At 33.5% G+C, this 23,740-nt stretch overlaps 1 protein-coding gene across 2 annotated transcripts in view; it reads left to right on the top strand.

Annotated features, from left to right (window-relative positions):
- Positions 1-15,811: 15,811 nt before the first annotated feature.
- The window catches only part of LOC128991590 (cyclic nucleotide-gated cation channel alpha-3-like), a 363,748-nt gene continuing 355,819 nt past the window's right edge, over positions 15,812-23,740 (top strand). For both annotated transcript variants that reach the window (XM_054414605.1, XM_054414604.1), the window contains exon 1: positions 15,812-15,919. The gene's annotated coding sequence lies outside the window, so the exon portion shown is untranslated. The remainder of the gene's footprint in view (positions 15,920-23,740) is intronic.

Here is a 23,740-nt window from a genome sequence, read left to right as displayed (position 1 = left end):
TTTTTTACATAAAAAACACTTACTGTATAACATACAAAAAATGACAAAACATAAACAACGAATGCAAGCTAGAAATACAAAAGTTACAAACAAACTATTATAATATTTAACCGTTATCGGAAGTATTCAAAATATTTCAAACGACATGTTTCAGACCTATCAGGCAATTGAGGCGATAAGGAAATCATCTCAACCAATGATAGAATCTTAAGAGCAAGGTAGCGAGAATTGACAAATCGCGACACTGATGAAAACGGGTCGTTGGATAAGTTGGATTTATTTTGCTACTGGAGAAATCGCCCTGCGCTGATTGAGGTGGTTAACCTACTTCAGCAGAGAAATCTCACATATAAACCCAACTGTAAGCATTCAGTGTGAACATCTGTTATGTTATGAAAAAAGGAGTGATTGTTGAATGCAGATACCTGAAAGTCAAATTATTTCCTTGTATTACACAGAAATGTTATCCCACTATTATACTGACATTATAATTATGTTACTATCATAATGTTTTTCCCTTCCACTGCATGGGAATGATTACAATGCCATACTTGTAGACAGTACGCAAAAAAGCTCATTGCCGCTCTAGAGCGGAATTGGAAATGGATCACTCTCGCTAAATCAGCTGATTTCACAGTTGTCGTTTCTACTTCGACAGTCGCGGATCCGGTACGTTAACAACCGGTAAGCAATTAACATAACTTTAAAATGGCAAACATAACCTTAATGACATTATATATACATATACACATCTAATAAGTTATAAGTAATCTGTGTGTTGTTATAAGTTAATTAGGTCTATGGAGGTAGGAAAAATCTTGTATTACGTGTTTACTCAGCTGGCTAAAGTCTCGTGCGGCCATCTCCAGTTCTCGAGCAGCAATGACGTACTTTGCGCTTTTAATACACAAATAGCTATTGTAGTTCATACAATTTGGTTTGGAGAATTTACGTGAATTATAATTTGTAGCTTTGGAATGTATTCTTAATAGCTTGGCTTGGTTTCAATAATGGTTCCTTAGTGCTGCAGTGTCGATTTAGGTGTATTGTCCAAACGAAGCGTGTACAAAAGTATGTGGTAATTTATAACACACTAGCTGTTGTACCCGAGCTTTGCAACGGGAAGAGGACACAAAATAGACTAACTTACGTTTATGATGTCTTAGTCAGTTACAAAAGCTAAACATAATTTCATTCGATTTTTTTAAAACCACACCAAAGTGGGTGTCGTTCAATGATGACACTGCCTCATTTAATTTTCTTTGTATCAGCCATTTGTCATAAAATCACTACAAGGAAGGATTTTTTTAAAACTATTACCTATTACTTATCTTGCTCTAACTTTCTACAACACATCCTATTTGTTATGTTTATAAATTTATGTTTGTTTGCAGAATATATAAAGTTTAACACAAGAGACAAAAGATATTCACGGGATAATTGAAGAAGAGGAGAAAGAGGTTAGGAAGAGATGTGGAAGACACATTGAGAAGACAAAGACAAGTTAGAGAGATTACCAAGAGTTGTGTGGCAGCTGAAGAAATTTGCTCATTTCTGGATTAAATGAGGCTAAATTAAACTGTGACAGTAAACAGTTAAGCGCAGCTTTCCGTTTACTGAGGATATAGCGTGTGTAATCACCCATTGCTGCACAATGAAACTCCTCTCTACATTGCAGCTTTGAACGCATTGTCTTTGAAATAAAACTTTGTCAGTTTTAAAATATATCTATGCATTAATTAATCAAAGTAATGAGCACAGTAAGCTCGTGAATAAATACAAAGAAGAAAGTTAAAAAATCTTAAAAAATAATAAAAAATTTATAAATATTTTATGATTTATAAGTATGAAATGTGTTTTAACATTAAAATGCAACACTCTTGTTTTTTCGACACGTTTTTTTAAAAGGCTACTATAATTTTGTATGTGATCCGTTAAGCTCATTAATTTGTATTACGATTTACTGTAATCTGTAAGCATTTATTTGTGGTATAAAAATTTAAAATACTGTGCATGGATTCACGAGAGACGAATTCTCAAATAAACAGATCTTTCGCTGAACCAAACCAATTCTGTGCTCTGTTATGTTGATTTAACTGATACATCGGTCTGTAACAAAACTACATCAGTGCGGACAGTCCTGCACAGGCCACCATCAATATCGGTACCACATCGGTCGATACATTATTGGTATCAACATCGGTACTATTCCACGGGTATAACCATTGGTACCACCTATTGGTATCAACATCGGTATGCCTACTACCGCACTGGTACCAATATCAGTATATTAGTATTATTCCACTGGTATAAACATTGGTACCGCCATATTAGTATCAGCATCGGTGGCCCTACTACCGCACTGGTACCAACATCAGTACTAGCCCACTGGTATCAACATTGGTACCGCCATATTGGTATCAACATCGGTATGCCTACTACCGCACTGGTACCAACATCAGTACTAGCCCACTGGTATCAACATGGGTACCACCGTATTGGTATCAACATCGGCGGGCCTACTACCACACTGGTACCAACATCAGTACTAGCCCACCGGTATCAACATTGGTACCGCCATATTGGTATCAACATCGGTATGCCTACTACCGCACTGGTACCAACATCAGTACTAGCCCACTGGTATCAACATGGGTACCACCGTATTGGTATCAACATCGGCGGGCCTACTACCACACTGGTACCAACATCAGTACTAGCCCACCGGTATCAACATTGGTACCACCGTATTGGTATGAACATCGGCACAACCCTACTGATACCATGTTGGTATGAGGTTGGTATCAACGTATGCATTTTGGTACCATATTGGTAAGAACATCGGCACTACTCTACTGGTACCAAAATCAGTACTATCCCACTGGTACCAACTTTGGTACTAAAGCAATAGTGCCAAAATTAACTAGTATCATACATGTAACATATATTTTAAAACATATGCATGTGAATAGAATATGAGGAGCATTTTCTCCAAAAATAGGTTTAAGGTGTATAACTAATAATTTTATTAAAGATTGTATTGCCTGTATTAAAAAAAAATAAAAAAAACACCGACATGATTTTAGAAAATACAAGAAGTACGTGCTTCCAGTTCTCCATCGACAGACTAACTGCTACTGGCATTCCCTACTCCAAATTAATGTTTTTAGAAATAATTATAAGTAAGCATAGAAAGCTATATAACAAGTAAATGTAGGTTAACATTAAACGTTTATTCAAACATTGCAAAGTATAATTTCAGTCACAGAAATCCTGGAATTTGCAGGGAAAACAAAACTGAACAATATCATTCTTTACCCCAAACTCGTAAATTAAAATTCACCGCAAAGTTTTGTCATAAAGCTGACGTTATCGGCTAATTTACAAACTTGTAAAACTTTCAAACTTCACAAAGGAAAACTTTTAGACTTCAATGTCGCTTGGTCAGACTCGACTAGGTAGAAAGTATGTAATATATTAGTTCCATGATTGGGTTTAATTTAAGTTGAATTATTTTCAAAATATAAACTATTTGACAGTATTTTGATACGTTTTTGTCTATTTAAAGCACAAAGGGGACCCAGCTAGTTTCAAATGAAATATTTACGTTGTAAGGTACTGGAAATCTTGTAAATCTAGAGAAGTTTAGCCGAATATAGATATAGTATTATCTTCAAATCCTGAGAGGTTGGTGCTTAGTTCTAGTTCTGTACTGAAACATTAACACTTGAATAAATTGTATTAACAATTTTAAGTTAAATAAAAACAATACCAGGACTCTGTCGTTTACTTAAAAGGAGAAAAAAGTAAATAACATTATAAACATGACACTCACGTAAATAAATCTTTGGTAGTTTTACAAAAATAAATTATATTAGTTGGATAACTAGGGTGAATTAAAAAAAATATTATTGTTTCAAGCTATTAAATACGGGAGATATACAGTTGAAATTTTAATACAAGAAAGGCAAAATTATTCTTGTGAGGATAGCATTTTATGTCATTACATTACTTATATCCATCCTGCTAAGTTTCTTCTTTTTATCTGCTATAACTACTAATTCAATGGTTTATAGCGGAATGAAGTTGTCATTTTAATATGTTAAATATGTTAAATTAAATTAATCCACACTAATCAAATCAATCTTAAGTTCACTTATACATTAGGCATGTCAATATACACTGAGTCTTACTTTAAAATGTATGTATTTGGTTTTATATGCAACAATAATAGTTATTTTTTAGTATCAATATTATTAAAATGTCCAAATTATATAATTGACAAAAGTAAATCGAAGTAATTAGATTTATGTCACAAACATGTTATGCTGGATAAAAATTATCATGGGCAATAGAGGATGAACAAGAGATGATCGAGAATTAAGTCTATTATTATATAAAATAATCTAAATATATAAAAGGCAAAGCCCTCACTGACACACTCACTCACTCACTCACTCACTCACTCACTCATCACTAATTCTCCCACTTCCCATTTACCTAGCAGCAAGCAGCTAGTTATTAATAAAACAAAACTCAATGTGATTATTGAAAACAAAATGTATTAATAACATCCATTAGATATAGTAGAGAAAACATCTCAAAGACGTTGATGAATTAATTGTATTTATAGATTTTACCACATTAATTATAGGCAACATGTTAATAAAATTAGAAACTAAAACGCCTTTTTAAGAATACTAAAAACACTTAAGCTGATGAATAAAAATAGAACATTACACTCATCCTTAGGGTTTATTTCATTACATGTATATACAGAACATATCATCGGGAAATGGTAATTTTATGTTGTCACGTTGGTACCACTGATATATCCGGCTACAACAAACGACATCCGGTGGGGCCAGTCCATCATCGTGTGCTGACGACATCTCCGCAATGCTGCACTTCATCATCAATCGATTCTGTCTACGAGAGAAATTGTATCTCTCAATAGTCAAAAATGTCATTTAGATAAACTAATAGCTCAAAAGCTTTATAAGATGTTTACGTAGTTTTTGTTAGAAATATTTAAGCCTTAAAATACCCAAAACTAATGGAATTATTGTAACATGTTTAGCTATTTTTTCTATCATTATAATAGAAAATGTGTTAAAATGAAAGAGGAACATAGACAATTCACAATTTTATGGACAAACCTAAACTTAATTAAGGATATTCAACTAAAACTGTTAAGTTTCTTCTTTTTGTATTTGAATAATATTGAAGTGGTTAAATATGTGCATAAAATAGTGTTAAAACGCTAAATATAAATTCACACGCCTTAGAATGTCCGTATTGACTTGGTACTGTTATTGTACCAAAATCTTTAAGAGTGTTCTGGCAAATATAAGGAAAATTCACACGGTAAGTTATTACGTAAAATAGTGTGTAGTGCATAATTTAGTTACAGTAGTTCTTTTCCCTACACAAGTGGCATTTTAATTAAAGTCAAGATGAGATTAAACTCTTTTATGGGAAAGCGGTCCAAACTCATATTAAACTAGAGGACCCATGCTGCTCCGCAGCGTTAAAATAATTATTATATCCGAGAAATAATCAAATTTATAATTTTGATAGAGTAATACAGTATCTTGAGCTTAACTGATTCAAACGATCAATATCTCAAATTAAATCCTATAATTTACTGATTAGTTTGTGTCTAAAACATATAGAAAAACATGAACAATGCTGGAGCTATTAATTTTTACCCATATTAAAACATTATGAAAAATAATTTTTATATTGGTTAATCACCTTGCGTTTGCTTGAAACTCGTCCGATTTGAATAACTAATACCTTAAATGAAAGCCAGTATTTAACTAAAGGTTCTTAGACTAAAATATATAGGATTATAAATTTATAACTGGTAAAGGTACATCTTAAATTGAAGTTAGAATTATAAAATAAATCAAATTATGTGTTCTGGTCGTGTAATACTGTAGGTAAATATTTGTAGATGATTGATGGCAAATCTGTGCGTGCATACCTTCAATTCGAGACCTCAATCATGAAAATCGGTCGGTTAGAAGAGCCAAACGAACTCGGCAAAGAAAAACCAAATTTAACTTCCGTAAGAAATACATGGAGAGTAAATTTCATTTGCGTATACACCGAGTGGGATTATAGGTAAATATATACCGATGCTTGATGGCAAATCTCTGCGTGCATACCTTCAATTTGAGACCTCAATCATGAAAATCGGTCTGGCAGAAGAGCCAAACGAACTCGGCAAAGAAAAACCAAATTTAACTTCCATAAGAAATACATGGAGAGCGAATTTCATTTGCGTATACACCGAGTGGGATTATAGGTAAATATATACCGATGCTTGATGGCAAATCTCTGCGTGCATACCTTCAATTTGAGACCTCAATCATGAAAATCGGTCTGGCAGAAGAGCCAAACGAACTCGGCAAAGAAAAACCAAATTTAACTTCCATAAGAAATACATGGAGAGCAAATTTCATTTGCGTATACACCGAGTGGGATTATAGGTAAATATATACCGATGCTTGATGGCAAATCTCTGCGTGCATACCTTCAATTTGAGACCTCAATCATGAAAATCGGTCGGTTAGAAGAGCCAAACGAACTCGGCAAAGAAAAACCAAATTTAACTTCCATAAGAAATACATGGAGAGTAAATTTCATTTGCGTATACACCGAGTGGGATTATAGGTAAATATATACCGATGCTTGATGGCAAATCTCTGCGTGCATACCTTCAATTTGAGACCTCAATCATAAAAATCGGTCTGGCAGAAGAGGCAAACGAACTCGGCAAAGAAAAGCCAAATTTAACTCCCATAAGAAATACATGGGGAGCAAATTTCGTTTACGTATAACCTGAGTGGGATTATAGATAAATATATGCCGATGCTTGATGGCAAATCTGTGCTTGCATACCTTCAATTCGAGACCTCAATCATGAAAATCGGTCGGGTAGAAGAGCCAAACGAACTCGGCAAAGAAAAACCAAATTTAACTTCCATAAGAAATACATGGAGAGCAAATTTCATTTGCGTATAAACCGATTAATACTATAGATAATTATATGCCGATGCTTGATGGCAAATCTGTGCGTGCATACCTTCAATTTGAGACCTCAATCATGAAAATCGGTCGGGTAGAAGAGCCAAACGAACTCGGCAAAGAAAAACCAAATTTAACTTCCATAAGAAATACATGGAGAGCAAATTTCATTTGCGTATACACCGAGTGGGATTATAGGTAAATATATACCGATGCTTGATGGCAAATCTCTGCGTGCATACCTTCAATTTGAGACCTCAATCATGAAAATCGGTCTGGCAGAAGAGCCAAACGAACTCGGCAAAGAAAAACCAAATTTAACTTCCATAAGAAATACATGGAGAGCAAATTTCATTTGCGTATACACCGAGTGGGATTATAGGTAAATATATACCGATGCTTGATGGCAAATCTCTGCGTGCATACCTTCAATTTGAGACCTCAATCATGAAAATCGGTCTGGCAGAAGAGGCAAACGAACTCGGCAAAGAAAAGCCAAATTTAACTCCCATAAGAAATACATGGGGAGCAAATTTCGTTTACGTATAACCTGAGTGGGATTATAGATAAATATATGCCGATGCTTGATGGCAAATCTGTGCTTGCATACCTTCAATTCGAGACCTCAATCATGAAAATCGGTCGGGTAGAAGAGCCAAACGAACTCGGCAAAGAAAAACCAAATTTAACTTCCATAAGAAATACATGGAGAGCAAATTTCATTTGCGTATAAACCGATTAATACTATAGATAATTATATGCCGATGCTTGATGGCAAATCTGTGCGTGCATACCTTCAATTTGAGACCTCAATCATGAAAATCGGTCGGGTAGAAGAGCCAAACGAACTCGGCAAAGAAAAACCAAATTTAACTCCCATAAGAAATACATGGGGAGCAAATTTCGTTTACGTATAACCTGAGTGGGATTATAGATAAATATAGGCCGATGCTTGATGGCAAATCTGTGCTTGCATACCTTCAATTCGAGACCTCAATCATGAAAATCGGTCGGTTAGAAGAGCCAAACGAACTCGGCAAAGAAAAACCAAATTTAACTTCCGTAAGAAATACATGGAGAGTAAATTTCATTTGCGTATACACCGAGTGGGATTATAGGTAAATATATACCGATGCTTGATGGCAAATCTCTGCGTGCATACCTTCAATTTGAGACCTCAATCATGAAAATCGGTCGGGTAGAAGAGCCAAACGAACTCGGCAAAGAAAAACCAAATTTAACTTCCATAAGAAATACATGGAGAGCAAATTTCATTTGCGTATACACCGAGTGGGATTATAGGTAAATATATACAGATGCTTGATGGCAAATCTCTGCGTGCATACCTTCAATTTGAGACCTCAATCATGAAAATCGGTCTGGCAGAAGAGCCAAACGAACTCGGCAAAGAAAAACCAAATTTAACTTCCATAAGAAATACATGGAGAGCAAATTTCATTTGCGTATACACCGAGTGGGATTATAGGTAAATATATACCGATGCTTGATGGCAAATCTCTGCGTGCATACCTTCAATTTGAGACCTCAATCATGAAAATCGGTCGGTTAGAAGAGCCAAACGAACTCGGCAAAGAAAAACCAAATTTAACTTCCATAAGAAATACATGGAGAGTAAATTTCATTTGCGTATACACCGAGTGGGATTATAGGTAAATATATACCGATGCTTGATGGCAAATCTCTGCGTGCATACCTTCAATTTGAGACCTCAATCATGAAAATCGGTCTGGCAGAAGAGGCAAACGAACTCGGCAAAGAAAAGCCAAATTTAACTCCCTTAAGAAATACATGGGGAGCAAATTTCGTTTACGTATAACCTGAGTGGGATTATAGATAAATATATGCCGATGCTTGATGGCAAATCTGTGCTTGCATACCTTCAATTCGAGACCTCAATCATGAAAATCGGTCGGGTAGAAGAGCCAAACGAACTCGGCAAAGAAAAACCAAATTTAACTTCCATAAGAAATACATGGAGAGCAAATTTCATTTGCGTATAAATCGATTAATACTATAGATAATTATATGCCGATGCTTGATGGCAAATCTGTGCGTGCATACCTTCAATTTGAGACCTCAATCATGAAAATCGGTCGGGTAGAAGAGCCAAACGAACTCGGCAAAGAAAAACCAAATTTAACTTCCATAAGAAATACATGGAGAGCAAATTTCATTTGCGTATACACCGAGTGGGATTATAGGTAAATATATACAGATGCTTGATGGCAAATCTCTGCGTGCATACCTTCAATTTGAGACCTCAATCATGAAAATCGGTCTGGCAGAAGAGCCAAACGAACTCGGCAAAGAAAAACCAAATTTAACTTCCATAAGAAATACATGGAGAGCAAATTTCATTTGCGTATACACCGAGTGGGATTATAGGTAAATATATACCGATGCTTGATGGCAAATCTCTGCGTGCATACCTTCAATTTGAGACCTCAATCATGAAAATCGGTCGGTTAGAAGAGCCAAACGAACTCGGCAAAGAAAAACCAAATTTAACTTCCATAAGAAATACATGGAGAGTAAATTTCATTTGCGTATACACCGAGTGGGATTATAGGTAAATATATACCGATGCTTGATGGCAAATCTCTGCGTGCATACCTTCAATTTGAGACCTCAATCATGAAAATCGGTCTGGCAGAAGAGGCAAACGAACTCGGCAAAGAAAAGCCAAATTTAACTCCCATAAGAAATACATGGGGAGCAAATTTCGTTTACGTATAACCTGAGTGGGATTATAGATAAATATATGCCGATGCTTGATGGCAAATCTGTGCTTGCATACCTTCAATTCGAGACCTCAATCATGAAAATCGGTCGGGTAGAAGAGCCAAACGAATTCGGCAAAGAAAAACCAAATTTAACTTCCATAAGAAATACATGGAGAGCAAATTTCATTTGCGTATAAACCGATTAATACTATAGATAATTATATGCCGATGCTTGATGGCAAATCTGTGCGTGCATACCTTCAATTTGAGACCTCAATCATGAAAATCGGTCGGGTAGAAGAGCCAAACGAACTCGGCAAAGAAAAACCAAATTTAACTCCCATAAGAAATACATGGGGAGCAAATTTCGTTTACGTATAACCTGAGTGGGATTATAGATAAATATATGCCGATGCTTGATGGCAAATCTGTGCTTGCATACCTTCAATTCGAGACCTCAATGATGAAAATCGGTCGGGTAGAAGAGCTCAACGAACTCGGCAAAGAAAAACCAAATTTAACTTCCATAAGAAATACATGGGGAGCAAATTTCGTTTACGTATAAACCGATTAATACTATAGATAATTATATGCCGATGCTTGATGGCAAATCTGTGCGTGCACACCTTCAATTTGAGACCTCAATCATGAAAATCGGTCGGGTAGAAGAGCCAAACGAACTCGGAAAAGAAAACCCAAATTTTTTTAATATATAAGATGTTTAGTGAATATGCCAGGAATTGAACTCGTCCCTCCCGCACCGAAGTCCGAGATGCTAACCACCAGGCTAGCAACATATCAAACACAGTTAAAATAAATAAAAAAAAAAAAAAAACAATTCCTAATCCTTAAGTTGGACTAATTTCAGTTTCTATTTCAAGTTACATTCTTAGCTTATATATTCGAAAACCTACCTTAATAATGGTATTGTATTAATAATTAATTGTATTTATTGAAAGAGAATTTATTGTATTTATTCACAAATATTGAACACAAAATCTATTTTCTTGCTACGAAAACTGATAAAGCTCCTGTCACAGGAGCTGAATCAATTTTCCCTCCAGTTCCTAACAAGGCAAACTCTTAACGCGGGAGAAGCTAATCCTTGATCAAGTTTCTCTGTGCGTTCGACAAAACTCTTCCTGCGTAAAATTAAAAGTAACAAGTCCACCTCTGGCATTGTTTCAATTTGGAAATGCTACAAAGTTTTATGCTGTGATATAAAATCACTAAATATTAAAATCAGGAAGGAAGGTGTATAGAAACTAAAATGCCAATAAAAATCCCCTAAATTATTTATAAACTTAGGCCTATGTGATTGTAAATGTATTATATTAGCATATTCAAAAGTCATAGTTATTACACAAGACACAATTTTAATGTCGAGTGGTTATAGTGTTCCCCTTCAAATCTGAAGATCGCTGGCTCGATTCCAAACGTGATCTCCCAGGCCCAGTAAGTCATTGGGATATGAATTAATGATGCTATCTAACTAAAAGGTCGTCGTTAGAGTAGTGAAAAGACCGGGGGCTGGGCTGTCCCCTAAAAAAAATAAAAAACAATCGGCGTAGAAAACACACAAAATAAATCCTTAAAATCCTTAATATATGTTCTAATAATTATAATATGTATTCTAATATATTTTTTAGATATTTACTATGTATTAATATTAATGAACTTGTTAATAGCTTAGATAATAAGTTTGTAAATGTAAAGAATTGTGGCCATTCAAGTCTCATGACTTGAGTGTTAAATATCGAAATTGTACACTTTTGGTTGGTAAAGTAAATAAGTAACTAACAATAACGTATCTTCATTTACAAGCGCATACAATTTTTTTCAAGATTACCTCAGAAACGAAAAAGTAAACGAGTTAGAAATGAATAACAAAACATTTTTTTACTTAGGTATTTTTTTTAAATTTCATTCGCATAAGAGTGTAAATTTCATTATAGTTATATTTGTAGCCTGCGAAACTGAAACCTACCTTAATAATATTCCAGTATAAATTATTGTATTTATGGAAATTGTATTTTTATGTATTATATTCTTAAATGTAAGAAGTAACTAAACCATAAGGGATCAAGCTGGCATAAATGTAAATATAATAACTGAGCACCCTGAAATAATTATTATATTTTCTTATATTTTTCAAATAATTCATTAAATTATTTTCTAAAATTTTTATTAACTTTTTACTTTTTAATAGAGAAAAAATGTACTTAAGTTGTATTTTTTTAAAATTTATTTACTCTGTACGAAATTTTCTTTCGTAGAGTGGAAAAACATCCTATATAATGTTAAAATTTACGATAGAATAAAATACACAATATGGCAACCCTAACCTCCAAAACGAAGAGGCGTGATCAGCTGGTGAGTTTCCCGCGCAAGATGGCGGCGTCAGCTGGTCCAGCATCGATCCACCCGCGCAGGCGCGTCATCGCCACAGCCTCCATTATTTATTCACTACATCCTGCGTCACGTCTTGTAACCTCATCCCACTGCACTGCCACATCGCTGTTTTGTCGATCAACATCGCTGCTAAATTTAGATTGGAGTTTTTTTCAGCATCGTGGAGAATATTGCATTAATTTAACACAGTATTTTCATGTTGTACTTTGTTCGGTAAATATATTTAGACGAATTTTCTGCTAAGGGATTCAAATAATCACCACTTTTTACTATATGTACTGTTGGCATATATAAACTTTCTTTGGTAGAAAAAGCTAACAATGTATACAGCTGATTATTATGTCGCCTTCATATTCCAGGACCGTTTCACACATTTTCCCCAATATGGTAAAGGCTATTGGTGATTGGAGGGATTTGAACCGAGAACATTGGAGACCAAGGTTTGCGCTCTACCACAAGACCAGCTCACTCCCCATATAAAATAAATATTATGACTATCCCTCCATAAAAAAAATTTTACTATTTGAAAGAATTTGAGAGTAATGAGAGCAAGTCAGCCAAACAAAATACAATTGGGAAATATCATAAGTGTACTATTGTAGTTTCAATCACTGTTAAACTTGTTGAACGATATTCAGGTGATATTGAATTTTAACTGATTGAATCACGTATGAAATAAACACCTTTCTATACTGTAAGGTCATTTAAACTTGAACTTTTTTGAATTTGTCAAATTTATAATTTAAAAATAAATAAAATAAAATAATCTAGTTAAAGCTAATCTTTCGCTAGTAGCAATGCTTTTATGAATGTTAATTATTGACAAGTGAAATGTAATATAATCAATAACATTTTTAATACATGATTTGTAATCTATTTTTGAGTTGATATTCATGATGTGCGATTTTTTTAGAAGACTAACTAGATTAACTAGAGAACTGATGTAAGAGAATGTATCGCACAGATGGTTAATTAAATAAATAAACACAAGTGAGCTTAATTGAAATGAATTTGCCATTCCACCGGCTCACGCTGTTTGCCGTCATTAGTTTTATCGCTTTTTATGGTTAATCCAATCTACAATTTCAGTTTATGAGCCTTGTTTTGTACGTAACCCGAATAGTGATAAATACTAAATTGGTTTACGTTTATAATTTAGTACGTTTTGTACATCACCATTTAACATTTAGAGAAAAACGGAGTTATATTTTCAAACATTTATGTTGTATAATAAATATTTGATTTCATAATAGGTAGCAATAGTGTAAAATAATATGGACTATTGCTTTTCTAAAACCTGTCTCGTAGTCGATTTCCCCTGAGTAAGGTGTCAATAGTAAAGTGAGTGTCGCTTGTTTTGTTAGAACCATGCTGGGAAAATGATATATAGGGTGATTACCGAGAAACGTATGTTTTTCAAATAACGAGTATTCAGGCAATTCAGATAAAAAGTTATATTTACTAGTGGAAAAACACTGTACACAATATGCAGTTTTAGAATAAAATTACTTACAATTTAGTTTTAAAAAATTACATCTCTAAGATGGTCGCCTTCTGCTTGGTATGGAATTCCTTCTTCGAACATCCCCTACAAGAGTTATCACAGGTTTTGGTGATGTCACTTGGCCTTCTCGCTCACCGGATCTTGCAGTTCCCGATATCTTTCAATGGTTTTTTTTTATCTAGAATTTACATAAACAAACCACAAACATTACAGGAACTTAAAGAAGCTATTCGCCAGGAAATCAAAACCACTCCTAGAGATATGTTAGTAGCAAGTTTTAAGGAACACCTTCAACACTGTATCAAAGCAGAAGGCGACCACCTTAGATATGTAATTTTTAAACACTAAAATGTAAGTAATTTTATTCTGAAATTGCATATTGTGTACACTGTTTTTCCACTCATAAATATATTTTTTGCTTTGAATTGCCTGAATACTAGTTATTTGAAAAACATGCGTTTCTCGGTAATCACCCTATATAAGACGATTAACTCATGTTGATAATATTTTGAGATTTATTAAAAAAATGTTCTATTTCGATAAAAATGGAACCAATTAATTAAACATTTTATAACTTGCCATTACAATCAAATACTTACTCAGCCTTTTATAGACTAGTTGTTGGTATGTATGTATGTAAAATACAAAAAAATATGTGCACATTATTGCACTGTAGGCCTATGCAACGATTTAAATCAGTATGAAGGGTACGGTATAGAAGGTATCACTGATGGTTAGTTTATCTTATCCTTACGGTCTTGATCTTTTTTTCATAGTTTTCTTTTACTAAGAAAAGTAAAATTACTACATAATTTTATTTAAAACCAAATTAGCTTCGCTCTGCCATAGCCTCAACAACCATTGGAGGGAGCAAATTCCTAGCATACTAAAACAGCTAAATAGATGTTTTTTTAATTTTGACAAAGTGTTTTACGTGTAGGGGATCTGCAAGAATCCCTCTTGCCAAACCCCACCCACAGCCAATGCCACGATTAAATCACCCTGGATGTATTCAACATTGCCCGTCAATCACTTGAAACCGCAGACCTATTGATGTTGAAACGTCCAGCCAACATCCAACATCCAATACCCAACGTACACTGATATGATACTTGCAGCCTCTAGCAAAGAAATATTGGTATTGGTGTACATCCCTTGAATATATATTGGTATAACGATTTTCGTTTGATATTTTGGAAAGATTCCAGTAAAAAAACTAGTTTATTATTCTTCTATAAGTGCAATTTTTATTCTGGAATTTGTAACGGAATATAATGCTAGCTTTTCACCAAAGAAATGGATTTGTAATTTCACCTGTATATTTAGTTAAATTAGTTTGATAGAAAACCCTGAATTTCAACAATTGTTTGGATCCGTTGCAAACTCATAGATTTGATTTGCGTTTATATACGGGGGATAATTTATTCATGCACAGTCCTACGGTCCAATAATATAACTACTTAACTTTAAATTACACCAATCGCACAAACTATCTTTTAGCCAAGATAAAAAATATAAAGAATTTACATAGGAATAAAATGAGTACTTGTAACTGATTGGGTTGAAGTAATCCACAACAACACAATGTATAATTCTTAATCGTTGATTAAAGTCACAGTTATTATTTACAATTGGCTCGTCGTTCTAACTCTATTTTAAGCAGTCTACATTCAAAAAAGGGGTTTATTCAATTTTATACGTATCGCCAAAGAGTGTTTTATTAATGTTACTTTATACATCAAATTCTATTTAACAGTTTACACTATGCTTAAACGTTACCAAAGCTATCAAATACCAAAAAACTTCAAGCAAAATACCAAACACTCGCAACGCACCACTTACAAGAACAATTAATCTCGCAAACCACTTTCCCGTTCGGGTAAGAACCCGAACACGAAAACACACTTGTTATTGACAATATCATTAATCTAAGGCTCGAGTCAGGTATGATCGATGCACGTTGAAGTGGAGGAATCATCAGAAATAACCGCAAATAAATTGACAACATGGAGGCGGTAAGTAGGCCATGAAGGGAGGCATCCCGACCACCCCCTGGTCCATGCTAGGCCCAGACTCCAGTGTTGTAAGAGACGCCGACCCTTACGCCGCGTCGTCCCGGGTACTGTGTGTGCGTTACGCGTTACGCGTTGCGCGTTACGCGAGTGACGCGTTACAGGGTGTATGTGAGAGTGTAAGGCAAGTAACGCTCCATAGGCGAGTCTAGGTAAGTCTGATCTGCAGTATTGATTCACATTTGAGGTTATGTGAACGCGGTGTCCATTTGAGGTGGTTAAAATATGTGAGTTGAAAGGGTAAATTGAAGGGGTGAATTGAGTAGTGTTTTGTGGATTGGACTACTTTTGGATGATTAAAATAAGTATACTTTACGCTACCTTACCTTTGGAAGCCGAACAAACCCTATTATATTTTATTAAAGATTTATCTTTGCAAAGAGAGTATTTAAATTGCGAGTCAACATTTCTACAGTCACTCAGTGTTTATTTAATACGTAGGGGCGAGTCTAAGGGTTTCACTTTGCACCCCATGAATGGGCTAAGTGGACCCATCCAGATGCTAAAAATAGACATCTCCAGAGGTCTGGTGTTAGCTTAGCATTAGAACAATACTTGCACGGTTAATGGTCGTATAAAATATATATTTGTTGAAAACCGTTTTATGTTTCAGTGTGTAACATAATTCAACTCGGTAACAACGTTTGAAATATAACAAGGGAAAATATAATGTAATTAGGTTTAGTATGTGCACGGAGTAAATCAATTGAAAAAGTCATATTTTATGGCCACTGTAAATCACAACATTAGATCTGTTATAGTTAACTAAAAATAATATAGGACACTGTCAGTTCAATTTAAAAATATTCCAAAACGAGAGAAATTTGCAATCACAGATGATTGAGTGAGGAATTTTTTATGTTACTGAAATATTCGATTACAAACGAGAAGATCGATGAGCTATCATGATAATTGATGCCTTGTTTATTTTTGGAAAAAGTAAATTAAAGTATTTTTGATTAAAACTATGTTTCAATCAAATGTTCAAATTATATTTATGTTTTTTATGGTTTAATTAGCGATAGGCAATTTTTACTTTTAGTTTAGGCCAATACGAGTTATATAATTTATTTGTAAAATGTTTTTGGAACTAATTGAAATTGTTATTTTAATTTAGGGGATTACTTATGTATTTAATTTAATTTAACATACTTAAATTGTTAAATTGTTCTGCAACTCTTTTACATTGGAATAATTATTTTAAATTGCTTATTCAATTTGGAGTTGAACGATTTTAACTCGCAGTTATTGGTTTTTATTAAATTTTTTAACAATAGTAGTTATGAAATGCTATTTATATATACAAAATCGATTGCCACTAAATATTGATATGATGCACTGCAAATAAAATGGCTCAATTCGCTTTAGGTTTCATTATAAGTACCTAGATGGAATTCAATTTTCACAAACATAACCAACATGTGATATTTCTTGTCAAATTAATTTTCAAGCAATATCCTAATTAATCAGACTTTTTCTTTTTGGTTTTACCTTCAGTCTCCAATAGTCAATGGTTTTACTGAAGGAACTAATCATATTTTCAATTTGTATTTTGGTACATAAACATGAATATAAGGCTTTAAAATCAAGAAATATATACTGTTTATGTTACTGTATACACTTTTAGGATGCGAAAAATAAATATTAGTGCAGGGAATATGTTAAAAGACTTAAAACGACCTAAAATAAAAGCATCATATAATTTGCACATAATTTATTTTCTTCGATATATTTAAAACAATTATGTAATTCTAAGACAAATACACTGTTACGTATAAAAAGGCGATTCTAGCCCTAAAGAGGGATTTAAAACATATTCACTAATGTATATGTAGGCTATATGTCTGATATATCATTACTTCGTCGCCTAATCAGTGACTTATTTACATAAACAAACATAAAACTACTCAATATACTTGTAAAATAGGCTTACAACATCATTCTCAAAGAGTAAATTGGTCGATTTCTATTTTGAGACCAAGAGCTTATCAATTACTTATAACCAACAAACTAATTTTAAAATAAAGTAATTTTATTCCTAAATACTAACACAATAAGAATCAAGAATCAAGAATTTTTATTTCCACAAAATGTAGGGTTACATTACTAGAAAGCGTCAGTACAATCACAACTAAAATAAGAGAAAAGTACAAGGTTTCTTACCGATATAAAACAATTTTCTGAAACTCTCTATGCAGAGAAACAAAATGGCACTTAACACTCGGTTTAAAACAAAAAAATCTACTAACATATTCCATATTTCAGATAAAAAATTCTTTAACCTTGTACAAAGGGCTTGACAAAAGGAACCCTTCAACCCATTTCCTGAATTTTGGGTCTGGCAGGTTCCGAGCTTAAAAAGGAAGTTTATTAAAAAAACTTGTAACTAAGAACATCATTTGACATCTGAACCTTACTTAACCTAACATGTGGTAAATTAAGATAATTTTTCCTACATGTTATAGCGATGGATGTTGCCTCTTAGCTCAAGAGAATCCCACTCCTTCTTGATTTCGTGCAAAGACTGAAAAATAGAGGTTACAAACCGTCATTATGCTCCCAGCTACAAATATGGGTTTACAATGATGATAATATGACAGTTCTGTATCAAGTATTCACAAACACTAGTAACTATTATATTATTCTATTAACTATTTATTCTAGACACTCGATATGTGCTATGTTTCAAACTGTTATTTTATTTTTGACTGTGAATTAGCGATACTAAGGTATTACGTTTTATTTTGTTAATATAAATAGCATACATTTGCACTCAAATTTATTTATTGTAAGTTTAGCAATTGTCCAACCTGATTTTTCATTATTGTTTTGTTATACTAAAAAAGGGAAACGTAAATCGGAACAAATAAATAACTCACACAATCAGACTGACCTAATATTTGACACTGTATTTTGAATATATAAACATAGAGTACGTGATATGGCATAAATGAGATGCATTAGTTACAAAAAGAGATTGCAGTTAGGTTGATGCAGCTCTAGCGGTCTGATGACGTCATATCGTATTCAGCCAATGGCAGCTGGCAACATCTGCCCCTATATTGCCATGTTAATATTGCAGTCTACAATCACGTTGTCGGATCCAGCCGTCCATTGCCCGGATTTGCCCTTCAGGCTATGATTTCCCCTGTCAAGATTCCCGTAATCGCATGTAAAAATGTATATAGTTAAACATTTTTTCACTTTCAACTATTTATATATTTACCATGTTAAAATATGTTATAGAACAATGGACAATTTTAGAAAATTAAACTTTGATTATGTCCACAAGTATTAGGATCAGTCACGGATAAATTGAACCACAGTAAACGATTCTTTTCCGCTATAACGAAAACACCAGGTTTTTTGTTAGTTACAAAAATTATGTACATTAATCATGCATTATTTACTTTAATTTCAAATGTTTAGCTACTTAACTTAAACTAACCAAACCTAACCTGGTGCGATCGTTATAACCGAAATACCTAATACACTTCTAGTCCAGCGTTAATTTCACATTTTGTCTACCTGCTGTAACTTCTGGGGGTAAATAAGTAATGCGACATAAAATACACATCAATAAGGAAAACTGTTGCACTCAAAACTAAAAAGTTGTTGAGATAACCAACATTCTTTTGACAGTAAACCCAAGTGATAGTTCTTCTGCGGAAGTATTTAAGATTTCTTGCATTTTGCGATTTGAAGCGGATGTTGATTGTAATTAGTATTACTAGCTAGTTCAAAAACTAAAACATTATTTCTTTATTTTTTAGCTATTTCTTGTACATCTACGTCTGCTGCATTTATTTACTTTTTTTGTTAGGGAACGTTTCAAACCCAGGTTTTGTTACTAACATTGACTTTTTTGTTAGATTGCATTATTGATAGCCCAAATGCCACCTAAGTCTGGAAACAATCTCGCATAGAATCGAACCAGCGATCTTCAGATTTGAAGCCGAGCATTTTGACCACTCGGCTACCCAGACAAATTATACTACGTTTATTTTGTTTACATATATTTACATTGAATGGAGTAAACATGCTAAGCTCCGTGAAAACGATAATATGGACTTTACAGACATTAGTTGACCGATTTTATTAATGAAAACAAGCGTTGACCTGAGTGCCGCATTTTTTAGCTATAAAATGACATCGTCAAATACTTAACTAGCGACCCTTCCTCAAGGAGCATAGTTACTAGGTTATTCATCAAGGTAAGACCACTGTGCTTTTTCGGTCTCCAGAAGCCGCTAAAATTCTTTTATAAATCAACATAAACTTCGGGTGCGTTTGCGAACCAGCCCGATTCAGCCATGAGAAAACGGGCTTTGATTTTCTAGTATTTAGCTCACCTTAAAATATAGAATAATGCAGCGTACTCCTATCCAATGTATATTGGTTACAAAAATATTATAAGTTCGAAACAGAACACGCCACTTCCCACATTGTTCTTGTTTTTGGGAAAAACTCGAAAATATATGTAGTTTATTTATTTTTCCTGGATCCACATAGGCATGTAGGAATATCAAATTAACATGAAAACGCACGAATTTCATAAATAAAACCAAACATACTTTCTTAGTCCCTCGTAGCAGCAAGCCTAGGTACCTGAGTTATCCTGAACTTTTGTTATCGAATAATGCCAGTTATTAGTAATCTTATTCAATAAAACCCTACAGTATGACAAATTAGTCACTTATAATGCAGGTTTGCTTGAATGGGGCGATTTTATGAGTGTGGCTATACAAAAATAATGTGCTCGTGGTTTTCAATAATCATCAATCCGTTTTCAAGCTATTGCAGTCTAGTTTTGTAAATAATTTTTGTGTTTGTAGGGTTTCACATAGTCTAGCATTGAGAGTCGTGAATCTGTTTAACGGGTTTAATTTATAACTGCACCTGTATTTCAGTTTAGTTGTATGTGTATAAAGCATTGTTTCTATTTTTTAATGTTCAATTCATGTTATACTTTAACTAAATCTCTTGGACTTGTTTTTACTAGTTAACTCGTTTGTGGAATATCGAAAATTGCACTATCTGTAAACTCAATGATCATTGATTTACTTTTCCTATCCATTATTCACAAACACTTTCTCCATTATTCGTTCCCATGTGTTCTTCTAGACTTCTTTGATGCCAGAGTCTATCTTTTCCATAGTGTCTTCTGAGAGTGTGTTCAATCCATTTCCATATACTTAATTTCTAGATAGTTCTTTCTCATTAAACTGCCACGTTTTCTCAAAATGAATAATCGGATAAAATACGAGGCTATATTTGGTGCGCAAGTATATTTCTGAAGACTTAGCAATTAGGTTTATTCTGCTCAATTACAAAAAAAAAAACAAGCCCATGGGAAATATGAAAATTAAATGATATAATATTGCATTGTCTTCCATTTGTGAACTATGTTCCAAGTTTCAAATCTCTAGCTCGTCGGGAAGTTAGTATAAAATTGATTTCAAAATTTGTACCGGACAAGAAAGCGAGCTAATAAAAACGTTTTAATATATACGTGTGTAAGTTCAAGAAACGTTTTATAAAGTGTTACACAGCTGTTATGTTAAACCACGTACTTTAACGTGTTGTATCTTGGTGAATTTGAATTTTTTTTAATAGGAGATGGAATTTAATTTGGCAAAAACATAAAATATTTAACTTAGATTGAAATTAGTCTTGATCAGTATGTTGTAGTCACTGAAACAATATTTACACTAGTATAAATTAGTTGAACCATCTATTTAAATATGGTTTTAAAGATGCGACAGGTTGTTTTCAATTTAATACATTTGTTACAAATTTGATTATATTATAAACTACGAAATTTTCTCGCTTGTATTGTTAAGTCGTAAATTCAAAGAGTTGACTTTTAAAATTACTGTACTAAAATTATATTCAACCCACGCTTGCTCTGTGAAAGGTGAAACGAAATTTGAATTCTAAAAGTTTTTTGTTTGAAGGCAAAACGATACAACGACAAAACTAATAAACAACGACCCTTATCACGGGTGACAGGGGGATAAAGATGTTTTGTTAATTCATGTGTCATAACCAGGGGTTAAAGGTTAAAGGTCGGGGAGTGTGCGCCGCAAATATTGCTATATGTCACTTACAGCGTTCAACTGAACAATTTGTGGCGATATTTTGTAATAAACTACAAAAATATCGCTTATGGTGTTCATTCTTGAATTGATTTGAACCAATGCATTTAAAGATTTTGGTGTGACTCGGTGTGATATTCATACCACGTATGGTCTAAATAAATTTTTTATTAAATATGTTTTAAGGGAATTTAAACTGATATAAACACGTAATGTTTTAATTCGGGTTTATTAATTTACATTATTATAATACATTTTGATCAATCTTTTGAATATTTATTTCAAATAAGTTCACAACTTCTAGAGGATTGTACAGACAACAAAAATATTGGATCACTAAATTGAAGCTAAACGGACTCTAGATGTCTGAAAATATCAATAGTACTGAAATGATCATTTGACAAAGCAAGGTACCTAACTCAAACAATTAACATATCACGAAAAACATGTTTTCAAACCATATTTTTTTTAACGTCATCATCAATCAAATACGTATAGCCTACAGACTGAGTTCTTACTAAAACCAATTACTAAGTAATTGGATTGTGCGTATTCACCCAAGAAATATAAAGCGGATGTAAATACATATCTGGCTTTCAACCGTTTGGCTGTAATTAGGAAGTTGTGGGTTTTATAAATCACCTGATACACTATAAGATCCGTCCAAAAAGTTAAAGTTAAATAATTTATAAATAAAAAACTTTTTTTAAACAAAACGTTTTTAAATGCACTAAAAAGTAGAAAAAAATTTTTAAATATGTGGAGAGTATAAATACTTGTAAGATTTAAAACGAAAAACGTGGGGTGCATGCAGTAATAGATAATTTACAATTACCTTCACCTATTGAACTAATGTATTATTATCAATTGCATGCACCCCACGTTTTTCGTTTTAAATCTTACAAGTATTTATACTCTCCACATATTTAAAAATTATTTTCTACTTGTTAGTGCATTTAAAAACGTTTTGTTTTAAAAAGTTTTTTATTTATAAATTACTAGCTGTAACCCGCGGGCTTTGCCCCGTTTAACTTCTTAATTTTCAAGATTATCTCGTTCGCATGGCTCAATCACGTCCTGGTTGAAGTTTGTTCGCTACGCTCACTCACCTTTAGGTTGGAGCTCGTTCGCTACGCTCACTCACCTTTGGGTTGGAGCTCGTTCGCTACGCTCACTTGCCTTCAGGTTAGCTCGTTCGCTACGCTAACTCGCCTCCAGGTTGAAGTTCGTTCGCTACGCTCACTCACCTTTTGGTTGCAAATTAGCTGTTGTCATAAATGTAAAAGAAATAATAGTGCTGCACCCTGTTGGTAATCCTTGTAACTTTAATGCTATTGAACATCATAGAACAGAACCAATTTGTTTAATTGAAACAGCTGTTAAGATTCAATAATTCCATTTCTCATAAGGTTAACATGGGAAACTCCAGAGCCACTGGGGCGGAGCCCAAAAGGATTTTTGAAATAAGAATATGCCTATATGTTAATCGGGAATGTGAGCTATCATCATGCCAAATTTCAGCCCAATCCGACCAGTATTTTTTGCGTTCACTTGTCACAAACATACATCCATACATCCATACATCCATACATCCAAACTTTCTCATTTATAATATTAGTAGGATTTTATACTTTTTAGTTTTTAATGTGTGTGGATGTTAAATCTATTTCATGCATCTATAGCAGATTAGGACAGAGGCATGTGGGAAATCTAAGGTTTATTTGAGTTTCTTTTCATATAATTATGTATTAGATTGGATATACGGCCTACCTACTAACTATAAATATATCAATCTATTTAATTATTGTTTACTTTATAGAATATTAAATAAATAACAAATGACATTATTAACAAACACCTTTATATCTGCGATCA

Source organism: Macrosteles quadrilineatus, unplaced genomic scaffold, assembly GCF_028750875.1.
Source record: "Macrosteles quadrilineatus isolate MER2022 unplaced genomic scaffold, UCM_ALF_1.0 Scaffold_4__1_contigs__length_99947679, whole genome shotgun sequence".
Lineage (NCBI taxonomy): Eukaryota > Metazoa > Arthropoda > Insecta > Hemiptera > Cicadellidae > Macrosteles > Macrosteles quadrilineatus.
The sequence above is the reverse complement of the archived record's forward strand: the minus strand, read 5'-3'. Positions and strand labels throughout refer to the sequence as shown.